The following is a 13,346-nucleotide window of genomic DNA, read 5'->3' as shown; positions in this document are numbered from 1 at the left end:
ATCCCAATCAAACAATCAAAACAAATCGATGCACCGATTTTACGTGAAAAAATCACAATTAGAGCAGCTCCAATTGTGAAAAAAAATCACGGGCAACAACCACAAAACAATCCACTAAGAAGATATAAAGGAATTACATAGGTATACTCTCAATTACCTAGGGAATCCACGCCCGAATTGAACCAACCCCTATGTGCCTCTTCCAGTCCCGTCTTCACCTCAGAATTGTCTTGACGATGAGCGACTCTAGAATCCATCAAAGTTTCAAGCTCAAATTCTTCAAAATCCACCGAAGAACAACTCTCTCTTTTGTATAGAATGAACAAACAAATCTTTGATGTATTCTTCTTAACCCATGAGTTGAATACTCAATTAAACATCAAAGAAAACTAGCAAAATATCCTCAGATATAAACCTCAATATCCAAAAAGAAGATCTGAAGAAGTAATCCTAAAATCTGATAGAAACACGTACTTATAGAAATCTGTTCTGCGATACTCGCTTGTGCGAGGAACCAAAAACGTGTGTTTTCCAAAAGTGGCTTCGCTCAAGCGTAAAATCATCCTTCTCAGGTTTTTTACAGATGCAGCCTTCGCTCAAGTGCGGACTCCTTCGCTCGAGCAAGTAAAGGCGGACAAACAACTTCGAATGCAATTTTGCATTTTGCTTCAGGGGCGCTGCCTCGGACCCGCCAAGGGGCGCTACCCCCTGTACCCCCGCGAGCTGACCGGACAGCTCAATCGCCGTCATAGTCAGCGAAGTGGCAGTCTTGAAAAAATTAATATCACAAACTTCTCTTCAAGGCACAGTTTGGGTTGAATTCTCATCTAAGTACTCATAACTTCACTGAAAGAAAAGAACGAATAAAAGTACAACTGAAAGGAGTTTTGTCACACGGGATTGCCAAGAATAAAACCTAACAGAAAAGCAAAAAAAGAGAAAAGAGATTTGAAATATAAAGAACATAAAATAGAAAAAAAAAAAAAAAAAAAAAAAAAACCGTTCTCGTTATTATATGATCAAATGATAATAGAAATATATATAAAGAAAATTTTGCAATAATAATATTCTTCCCCCTGACCCAAACTTAATTGACTTCTCCATTTCTATTTCAAATTTGTAAAAATGAAAACAAAATTTTTTATATATATAAATATTTTGAAAAGAAATGAAAATAAAAAAACAAAAACAAAGCGATGCATAAGAGAAGAAGAAGAATAAACTGGACCACCAATTCACTCACTCCAATATTAAAGGTTTAGATTCTCTCTAAACTAAATAGTATTTTATTTTCTAAACTCGTGAAATCTATTACTGATCTTATTTTAATGATTCAATTTGTTAAACTTTTAAACCTATGTGTATAGATGAATCATGATAATTTAAAACTTTTAAATTAATTTGATATTCTTATCTACTTAATTTTATCATATTTATCTTTAAAAAATAAATTTTAAAGATAATATAATAAAATTATGTGACTATAATGGTCGGATCAATTTGAGATTTTTATGACTAATTTACAGATAAAATTTAAAGTACGTGTAAGTCAAATTAGTATGAATGTCAAGACATGGATAGTGAATACTGAGAATCTCTTATATTGTTCTTTTATTTTTGGATATAAACCCTTAAAGTAACTTAAACTCACATTTGACTTTTGTACAGTAGCATCAAATTCATACATCTCTACACAGTCAAACACTATTTTTTTTGTATTTTTTGTGGGTATAGGGCGGGGTTCACCTGGTCATTTCTCAAAAATTAGGACTATGAGCTCATTACCTTACCTCTGTTTGCTATATGCGTCATAGGGGGTGATTTGACTTGTCATTAATTTAAAATTTAAAATTTATGTATGACTTAATTTTAAATTTAAAAAAAAAAAAATTACAATAGTAGAATGATTTTTTTAATTACTTTTTATTTGGTGAACTTTTTCAACTTTATTTTTATTTTTAGTTTTTTTATTTGCAGGTGCCTCACTGAAAGAACCTAATTTTTTTTTTTAAAAAAAAAAGACCAAATTTGAAAAAAAATCCAATAAAGACAAATTTTGTAAACTTTTTCAATTTGAGTAAGTGTTTAAATTTTTTAGGGGATTTTAGTCAAGGAGCTTTTGACAGAAAAAAATAATAATAATAAAAATAATTGATAAAATTTTTAAAAATCCACTAAAAACGAAGAAGAAAATGCTAAAAAGGCATTTCTCATGCTCTAATTTGTGGAGTCTCAAATTATGAGTGGAAACATGTAAAATTTTACAATTTGATTGACTCAATTTCGCAAATTTATAAAGAATTTTATGTAAACCATATTAGCTACCATGTATTAAGCTCATTATAAGCTCAATTGAGAAGTAAGTTGTCATGCCTAATGATTGAACACATTACTCTTGTGCTATTTCTTATTCGTCCTGACAAAAACAAAAACAAATCATATTTTCATATTAATTCAATAAAGATTCACATTTTCAAAATCAAAAAATAAATAGTAATAGTAACAAACAACCAACTCAACAATCACAATAATCACATTATTTATTTCCAAGAAAATAAGAAACTCAGTCCTCGTTTGGTAAATATTTTGGGGTTAAAAAACACAAAAAGACAAAATAAGTTATATAAGTCAATAAGACAAAATGTCACATCTAAACTATAATCATTATATTTTTCTCTCACAAAAGTAAAAAAAACCTAAAAACAAAAACCAAACGAGGGTACAAAAGTACCAACACAAAAAAGTTTGCTACCGTTGCCAATGCCAAACAAAACTTAATACATTAGCAATTAACATACTAATAATCAAATGTAATTGATTTCCTGAACAAAAAATATTTGATACTTACAAAAAAAATTCACAATTCAACTCACAATGATGTAGTGTAATTAACATTATTGATTTCATGTGGAATGAGTGGTGGCATAGCACATGTGATCATGTTAAAGCTTCCCCAATTGAGGACAAGCATTGAAAATGAAAGGTTCACCTGTCCAAGTGCTACGTTTACGTATAGTAAACAAAGATAGACGGAGACATGCTTGTCTTTTTCTACTATCAATGCTTCTTTTTCTTTCTTTTTTTGTTTTTTTTCTTTTTCTAATAATAATTTGGATTATACAATATTTAAAAAAATAAAAAATCACACTCTACGTCACCGACATGTTTTTTTGCGTCTTTTTTTGCTTTCCCTTTGTTTTGGGCACAATTTTTAAGTGTTTTTGGCAAAAGAAAACTAAAACTAAGAAAGAATATTTTTTTTTTATCAAAAATAGATTTATCAAGATATATATATTTTTTTTACTTTCATAATATTAAAGTTACTCTTTGAACTAAATTTTTATTACTGCCTCTGCTACCTCCACACCCCACCACCACCTCTGCGTGAGGGTGGACATGAGTGGGATATGGGCGAGTTTGAGCTCGGCATGAGCGAGATCAGGTTATATTTTATTTCTAAGTTTGTCCAAAAAATAAATAAATAAATTTCAAGTCCATTCACACAATTTGGATATTATTTAAAATAAATATAATTTTTCATATTTTAAAATAAAAAGTATATAATTAATTTAATCATTTGGGTTTCTCTTTAACCTATTCAAGGCTAGCAGTTCAAATTGTATAACCAATACTTTGCATAACTTGTAATATATAATTTATGGTAAAAAAAATAAAGTCAAAAATTTTAAATGTACATATAAATATGTATATTTATAAAAAAAAAATTATTGTATAATATAGTTTGTGGGTGGGTGTCGTGGGTGGAACTTGAAGCACTCTTCTTAAGCCTAGCTCGTATTATAGTTGAGCCTATAAAAATTGTCTAATCCTATGAGCTTAAATCATAATCCTAAACCCTATATAATGGTCAGGCTTAGCAAACTATCGAGTTTCATGTACATTTTTAGAGTCGCTCTGCCTCTACCGCCACTATTAATATACTTAGTAACATATTAATTTCAAAATCATAATCAAATATGAGAAAATTTTCTATAAAAAAAACATTGAAATATATTTTTTGTAAGTAATATATTTTTAATAAGAAATTGTTATATTAGTTTATTCTTTGCTTGGGAACATGCGAAGTATACTTTTGTATTATATTCGTGGGCATCTGAAAAAGTCTCTTTGATTTTAAAACAACTCACATGCTTTAGTAAATTCCTTGACTTGATTGAGACAATAAAAAATACCACTAGTAGCTATGTGAAAAGCTCAGTTCTAACTGCCAAGGGATTCAAATATTGTGATTTACGAATCTCAAGGTTTTTTAAAATTCATTTCCTCAATGCATGTACTTTTTTTGAACTCAATTGTACTTATCAAAAATTATTTACAGTTTAAAAAATTATTTTAAAATAATCTTTTAAAAAGCCAATATTTTGAAAGAAAAAAATTTAAAACTTTTCGAACTTGAAAAGGCAAATAAACTGAAAACTTGAAAGTTTAGAAAATAACCCTAACTTTTCAAAATATTACTGCTTATACATGTAATTTCAAAATTTAAACCATGTAAGTTATAGTTAAATTTTATCAGTTGTGTTTTAAAATTACGACTTTATTAAATTTTGTAAAATATTAATTCATCATTTCATTGAAGTAGCATTTTGAAATGAACTTGAAAAAATATGATTTCACACACGCAAAAAAAAAAAAAAAAAAAAAAAAAAAAAGTTTTAAAAGCATGCAAGTAGTTTTTGGGAAATGCATTAAAAAAAATTTGACTTGGGTTTGATTTTAAAAAAGACTTGATTAAACTAACTACAATGAGCATCCGACTAATTAAACACAATTAATTTATGCATATTTATATTCACGAATTTATTTTACCTAAGTTTAGATATGCTCAGCTCGTTTGGGAAGGGCTCGTTTGGGCTCTTTTGGCTCTTTGAGCCACAAAAGACAAAATAGGTTAATTGAGCCACAACAGACAAAACATCACAACCAACCCATAATCATTACACTCTTCTCTCACAAAAAAAAGTCAAAAAGTCCTTCTCAAACCAAGCTTTTGAGCCCAGGCTCAAATAGTCAAAAAAATCAAAAAGCCAAAAAGTCAACTCACTTCCCAAACGAAGACTAAATGAGTCTAAAATAGCTCATTCTTTTAATAATAAATAAGTCAAACTCCAATAAATTTTAAACAAATCAAATTTGATGTTAAGTATCACGCTACTTAAGTTTCGTTTGACAAGTAGCTGTTTTAGCCTAAAAGTCAAAAAGTTACTAAAAAAGTCAAAAAGCCTATAATCTATACAAAAAAATCAAAAATTCCTTATTCCTCTTTATTTTTTGCACATTTTTTCGTAAAAAGTCAAAAAGTCATCCCAAACATATTAATTTTTTTTACTAAAATAACATGTTTCCAAACGAAGCCTCAATTAGGATTAGTGAGACATGAAATTCAAAGAACAATAGATACAAGGCATGGTAAAGCTATGCATACATAAAGAACATAAGATTTATGTGATTCACCACACAACTTTAATTATGTACTTCTGTAAATTTTACTATGATAAAAAAAAGGTTATAAGATATTATAGAAATAGTCATCACCTTTCAATAAATATTTAAAAATAATGACAACATGTCACAAGGATAAAAATATCAAAAATATCCTTATTTTACAATCTAGTCAAAAGTTGAGTCAAGTAATTAGTGTTTAGTATTTATAAACACCCACGCCATTTCAACAAATTATTTATGACAGAACTTCTAATTTGTTGTATGCTCACTCTCATTATCTTTTTTGAACTTTGGACTCATAAGATGTAGCTGATTGCTTGAATTTAGATAAAAATAGAAATAATCATTTGCCAACGTGAGTTTTTGGTTAAAAAAGTTATAAAAAAAAATTTGTCAAAAAATTATTAAAAATAAATCATATATACCGGTTATTCATATTTTTCCATACAACTAAAAAATATCATTTTTGAACACATTATTATTATTATTATTATTTTCTGGCTTTATAAAGAAAACTAAAAAATCAATGGGCGAATTAGGATCCAGTGGTATTATAAAAAAATATTACAAATACACAAAAAAATTTAAGAATTTTATTATTAATATTAATAAAATTTTTCACTAATTTATAATTTATTTTTGAACTACCACTGATATGTTATTTTCCAAAAAGTCAATTCCTAAACTACCACATAGTGGAAGCTCATCTACCTTTGAACTTTGGCAGTTTTCTTTTTTTTTTTTTTTTTTTTTGAGGATACAGTTTTCTTTTAGGACAATTGACTAGGGCTTTTTTGGATAAGTGACTAGGGTAGGCATGGGGACTAGTGAGAATAAATAAAGTTTTTTAAATCTCTATTGTGTGGACATGTCATTAATTAAAAATTTTACAATGGAAGCAAGGAATCATCATGCAGAGGATAGGATACCCATTCATCAAGTAATTGTTCCAGCCTAAAAGCAATTTGAAGCACTTGTATAATAAAACCATATGATTGTCCCTCTAACTTCAAAGTTGGGGGTTTTATTTTTTATAAAGAACAAATTTTTTTAAATAAAATTTACTTTAATCTGAAGCATTGCATCATTGTCATTTATTAAATAATAATAATAATAACAATAACATGTGTGCACCTTGTTTGTGAAGATATTAATCCCAGGACTTGGGCACACAATTTTTTTGGGTGGGAATTGGGCACACAATTTAATTTCATGTAATACGCAACTTGTTTTTATTTTTATTTTTATTTTTATGACTAATTTAAGGTATAATCATCAGTTGTAACTGAGTGCCTTGTTAGCTACTTATTGCAAACTCTACACGCATAATCATGTGTCGTCTATTTAATTTAAGACGCCACCTAATTAAGAAAAAAAATATATATATATATATATATATATATATATTTTTATGATGGACAAGTGAAACTTGGATAATAGTCTCAAAAAAAAAAAAAAAAAAGAAGTCAATAAAAGTTAAAAGGTTAAAGAATTATATTATTTTTTTTAAAAAAAAAAATTTGCACATTTTTTCATAAAAAATTAAAAAATTATTTTAATTTTTCAGTTCATATTTTAGTCAAAAAGTTATTAAATTCCAAAAACAACCATTAGCTTGTCTTAGTTGTTTGGGCCTGTGAAAACCATTAAGAATCTCCTTTTGATAATCCAAATTGTTGATTTTTTAGATTATAATAGATAATTATCTATGAAAAAATTGTATTTATAATCATAATCACGTTAGTTTTTTTTACGTTTGTTTCTCAAAAAATTTTGGTTTAATTTTTAAATAATATTTAGCATTAAATTTTTTTGCAAATAAATGGTGTTTTGAGAAGATGGTAAAAGGTTGATTTTTTGGCCCTTTTTTTTGTGTGTAGATTTTTGAATTTTTTGGTGTAAAAAAATAGAGAAGTGATGTGATCAAAAAAAATTAAAAAGATAAAAAGTTGACTTTTCACTAACTTGCCAAAACGCCCCTATCATGTACTAACATCGTTACAGTTATTGAAACAATTTGATTTTTTTCTTAAATTATTTACACTTTATAATCTAAAAAATGAATAGATCAAATAATTAAAATATAATTCATAGCGAATCTCAAAGATCTAAAAAAAACAATTCAATCCACAATTAAATGGAAACAAACTGAGCCCATTTTTTTATTTTTTCTTCAAATCATCCGATCCAATTGGGTATTAAAATCAAGGATATTGAGAAGGAGAGATGAGGTCAAAGGATGAGAGAGAGAGAGAGAGAGAGAGAGAGAGAGAGAGAGAGAGAGAGAGAGAGGTGGATTAATAAGTCAAAGGATGATGAGAGAGATAGAGGGGGAAATCAAATGAGTCCACATGGTTAGGTGAGGTGAGTCTCGAAGTGGTGGAATGTAGCCAAATGTTAGATCTTCTCTTAGGGGACAAATTGAGATGAAGTCGTGCCAAACCACTTGCATGACATTGAACGCGTATTTAATAATGCGACAACACTTTGTTATCCTACTGTTATATTGCTATTGTTATTTTTGTTATTTGACTAAACACCCCCCCAATAATTCCATTTAGCATGTGCTTTCCCATGTGACTCTCTCCCCTTCTCTTACATCTCACTAATCAAAAAAAACAAAAAAACAAAAAACAAAAAATTATTCGCTACACCTTAACATATTGGCAATTGGAGCAATATTACATATATAACAATATTTAATATATGATGCTGATTCATATAAAACGTGTGTTTTATCATATAAGAATTGACTCTAAAATGTAAAATATTTTATACCAATTAATATTTTTTTTATGCAAATTAATTTTGTATCAAAAGATGACACTTTACATATTTCCTATTGTTTATAATTAGAATTCTAGTTCAATAAAATCTTTATTATGGCTTTTTATTAAACAATTAGTAAGCTAAGATATCTATTTTAAAAAGTCAAATATGCTACTGGGTGTAACCTTTACAAAAATTGACTTACCAAATTTTTACTAATAAGTCATTTTTGGGACTATAATGGAATTTTTTTTTTCATACAAAAATGTTTTACCTGCTTTTTATTCAATCAAATAATAAAAATGGCATAACATATTTTTGAAGAAAAAATTTGAGCCACAATACATTATTTTTTAAAATAAAATCGTGTGCATAAATCCAAGATTTTCTCTCTTAAATTCGTCTCCACTTCCTCTTCTCCAACTGAAAAAGAAAACACACTTTTGTTTTATTTTGCTTTGTTTTTTTTTTCATTTTTTCTCTCCTACTGTGTGAGTGATTTTCTGACCACACTGCCCGCTTAGTAACCAGCTGGAGAGCACCGGCAGAATAGATGGCACTTGGCTGACCTACAACAGAAAGAGAAGATTCCGGCGGTGGTTCGTCCACCCGGGGGTATTCCGACAATCAAGTCAGTATATCTCTCAAAGATAAATCAAGTGCTAAACTCACAAGCTTGAGTATCAAAAGCATACCTTACACCCATGAGGGTGCCTCTCTTTTATAGCCAACATAAACCTAGTCCCAATAGAAGCCTAACTTCTATGGACTCAGAATTACTGCTAATCTTGCACTCCTAGTAAGATTAGCATAAACTCTCTAAAAGTCTTATCTTAATACAAACTGAAGTCTTCTCTCATTCTAGGACTTTTGTCCCTCATCCAGGTTGAGTTCCCTTTTCATTCTAGGACTCTTGTCCCTTATCCACTTATCTCGGATTTCGATATCTTCGGAGATAACCTCGGCCTTGCCGAGATCACCTCGGCGTCACGACCAGGACACGTGGCACCTCGGCTGACACGTCGGCGTCACCTTGCCACGTGTTGGTACTCAGAAAACATATTCCCACAACTGCTCCCTAGGTTCTATTACCTCGGCATTCTGAGGTGATGGGACCTACACTGTTCGTTCATCTGTGCCCCTCTGTTTGAGATCAAACTCGCCGACCTCAAAGTTCCCTGGACTTTACTATCCACTGGTGTCAAGAATCAAATTTCATGCTGTCCAAGCTGCTTGAAATCGCACCTCCTAGCCGAGGTTCTAGTTTCATTAATTCGTAAACTCCAAGAGCTTTGCAACTGCTCCACTCACACTCTCTGGTGAGTTCCCGATTTCCAGTCATCTATTTGACTCCGGCGATTTTCATATCGGCGTTCATTTCATTTGGTAGGTTCATAAACTCTTTATTTGCTATTAAGCTCAATATTTCATAACTTTTCTGAATCTGTTTACTTGCTATCTGTTGCCTTCTATTTTCGTCTGTCTTCAAGTTTTGAATTGTTTGAATGCCTGGCACTGTTCTTGTCATATCCGCTTTCTGTAGCTAGCATCGTGTCTGGGTCATTACTTTCTTGTTCTTCACATACTTACTTAGTGCCTGTGCACTTGGCTTTATTCTTGAACTTTGTCGTCTTCTTGACTATTTTTTTCTTTTTTCATTCAATCCTCTGACTTTTTCTCTTTCTAGCTCTTTTGCTTAAATCCGTCACTGTTCTGAGCTTTCAAGCTTCTGCAACTGTCTTTGTTCCTCTCCTCCGGTGAAGCTTACATCATTCTGTCATTGTCTTCAGACTTCGGCAATTCTCATTCCAGCTTCCCTCTTTCTGGTAAGCCACTGTTCCTCCTGATTTTATTTCTTGTTGCTTTCCAAGAAGCTCTGCTTCATTGTTAATCACCATTGTTGTTTTACCCGTTGTTTCCAAATCATCTTCTTGAATACACACTGTTCACACATCTGTTGATTTCTGCCACTGTTCTTAGCTTGACACACTTGTGCAATCTTTTTGTCTTGATTTCCTGATAGCTTCATCACCATTCTTGATTACGAATTACATTCTTGTTTCTATTTTCTATGTCTTTTTCAAAATTCTTGCTTTCAATCCTTGCCTTCAAACTCCGAGGTGCCAATCGCCGAGAAGAGCCTTGATCAAACTCTTCGGGAGATTGATGCTGAGCTCGAGGCCGAGAAGGCTACTGAGAAGTCTTCCCAACTTTCTTCTATATCCTGCCATTGATGCCGAGTAGTTTTGTTTCCTTCTTTTACTCATTGTACCTTATACCTTGTACTTTGTCCGTCTTTGTATGCTTTTAATCCAGCCGACGTGCCACTTTTGTAATCTGAATAATTTATTTTTCAATATTTAGGTCGAAGTGCCTTCTTTCTTCTTTAAATGCATTTCTCTGATTTCTTCTTTGAATGTATGTATTCTTTTTTCTGCTCTTGTATGATTCTATACTTAGAATAATTTGCATGTCTTCAAAGTACACCTTGACTGTGCAATCTCTTCGGATAAAATACCTCTGTCACAACTTCTAATCTTGCTCATATCGGCCTTGTCCTAACACTTGAAAATATTGTAACAAATATTTTCACAAGTGTTGCTTAGGACTTGTCACTTTCTCAATGTCTTCTATCAAGACTCCAGTTTTCCATATTTCAAGTTTTGACAACCTGGTAGTCTCGGCAAGTACGCAGATATTGCTTGAACTTGACTTTAACTTGTAAATTTTTCTCAAAAATTTCAATAAGTGTTTAACCATCATCCTTTATCATAACCTCGGCTTAACTTCAGCTTGTAAATTTTTCTCAAAATTTCAACAAGTGTTAAACCATCATCCTTTATCATAACCTCAGCTTAACTTCAACTTGTAATTTTTTCTCAAAATTTCAACAAGTGTTAAACCATCTTCCTTTATCATAACCTCGGTTTAACTATAACTTGTAAATTCACACAGAATTTCAACAAGTGTTTAAACCAATCTTCTTCCGATACGACCTCGGTTTAACTTCAACTTGTAAATTCACACAGAATTTCAACAAGTGTTAAACATCATCTCGGTTTAATTTCAACTTGTAAATTCACACAGAATTTCAACAAGTGTTAAACATCATCTCGGTTTAACTTCAACTTGTAAATTCACACAGAATTTCAACAAGTGTTAAATATCACATCGGTTTAACTTCAACTTGTAAATTCACACAGAATTTCAACAAGTGTTAAATATGACCTCGGTTTAACCAACTTGTAAATTGCTACAAATTTCAACAAGTGGTAAACATCATCTCGGTTTAACCAACTTGTAAATTGCTACAAATTTCAACAAGTGGTAAACATCATCTTCTTCTCTCTGCCCCCTGCATGGCCTCCACATACTCTTTTGCGAACCTTATAAAAGGTCTTCAACCTGGCTAACTGCAGTCCAACCTTGTGTGTTTTCTTTTTTATCTTCTGGGATCTGAGATTTGCTCACTGAGCTCTTCTCTTTCCGGACTTAAGTGCCGAGATCTTGTCTGCTAGAATTTTGGATCTGCTCACTAAGGTTGAGCTCTTCTCTTCTCAGACCTACTCATCTAGGCCGAGATCATGTCTTCTAGGATCCGGGATCTGGAATCCGGGATTTGCTCACTTAGGTTGAGCTCTCGTCTTCTCGGGCCTACTTGTCTAGGCTGAGATCATGTCTTCTCGGATCCCGGATCCAGGATCTGAAATTCGGGATCTGCTCACTCAGGATGAGTTCTTCTATACTTGAATGTTATCTCCTTGGGAGTGCTCATGCCCACTTTCTTTGCATCCCTTCTGGAAGGGTCTTCGTTCCTCCGCAGGTATCTATCATACCTGGAGGTCATCTTCGTTGTAGTATCCGCTTCGATCTGTTGTCTTTGGTGTGTCACATTCTTGGCCGGCGTCTTTCACTCCGTGACTCTGGTCACGAGTTTCTGTATTGCGGTTGTCCCCTTCAACGTCAACGTTGATAGATCTCCCATTCCTAGCAGGAGCGTTGTCTCTAGTCTGATCCTTCTGTCCGTCATTGGCCATCTATTCTTCTTTCTTTTATTGGCCATCTATTCTTCTTTCTTTCCCACAGACGGCGCCAAATTGTGTGAGTGATTTTCTGACCACACTGCCCGCTTAGTAACCAGCTGGAGAGCATCGGCAGAATAGATGGCACCTGGCTGACCTGCAACAGAAAGAGAAGATTCCGGCGGTGGTTTGTCCACCCGGGGGTACTCCGACGATCAAGTCAGTATATCTCTCAAAGATAAATCAAGTGCTAAACTCACAAGCTTGAGTATCAAAGGCATACCTTAGACCCATGGGGGTGCCTCTCTTTTATAGCCAACACTAACTTCTATGGACTCAGGATTACTGCTAATTTTACACTCCCAGTAAGATTAGGATAAACTCTCTAAGAGTCTTATCTTAATACAAACTGAAGACTTCTCTCATTCTAGGACTCTTGTCCCTCATCCAGGTTGAGTTCCCTTTTCATTCTAGGACTCTTGTCCCCTTATTCACTTATCTCGGATTCCGATATCTTCGGAGATAACCTCAGCCTTGCCGAGATCACCTCGGCGTCACGACCAGGACACGTGGCACCTTGGCTAACACGTCGGCGTCACCTTACCACGTGTTAGTACTCAGAAAATATATCCCCACACCTACCAAACATATCTTTGAGAGGGTAGCCATAGATAACCTCAGGTGTGTCAGTGGGGAACACAAACATGACAAGCTATTTGGTTGTGTTGAGATATAAATTGTACTTTTTATTCATCTACATAAGACCCCCAAAAAAAAAAAAAAAAATTTTGATATAATTTATAAAAAAATTTGACAAAAAAGTTCAAAACAAAATGTGACTTTATTTGGAAGTTTTCAAACAGCCCAATTCTCGAATAGAGCAAATTGGGCTGCTGGAAGGGAAATGGGCTTCATGACTTTTTGATTTTTGGTTTGAATTAGCCGACTACCCAGTGGGCTTTCCTATCAAGGCCCACTTTGATTCTTCTACCTGACCCATCGAAGCCCATTCCTTTTGTCGTTGAGGATTGGCTAGTATTCATAAAACTAGATATACTTCTGGACGCTAAATAAATAAATAAAACAAGA

Source organism: Camellia sinensis, chromosome 11 (genome assembly GCF_055761805.1).
Source record: "Camellia sinensis isolate YWXY chromosome 11, ASM5576180v1, whole genome shotgun sequence".
Taxonomy (NCBI): domain Eukaryota; kingdom Viridiplantae; phylum Streptophyta; class Magnoliopsida; order Ericales; family Theaceae; genus Camellia; species Camellia sinensis.
This window is presented reverse-complemented; position numbering follows the sequence as displayed.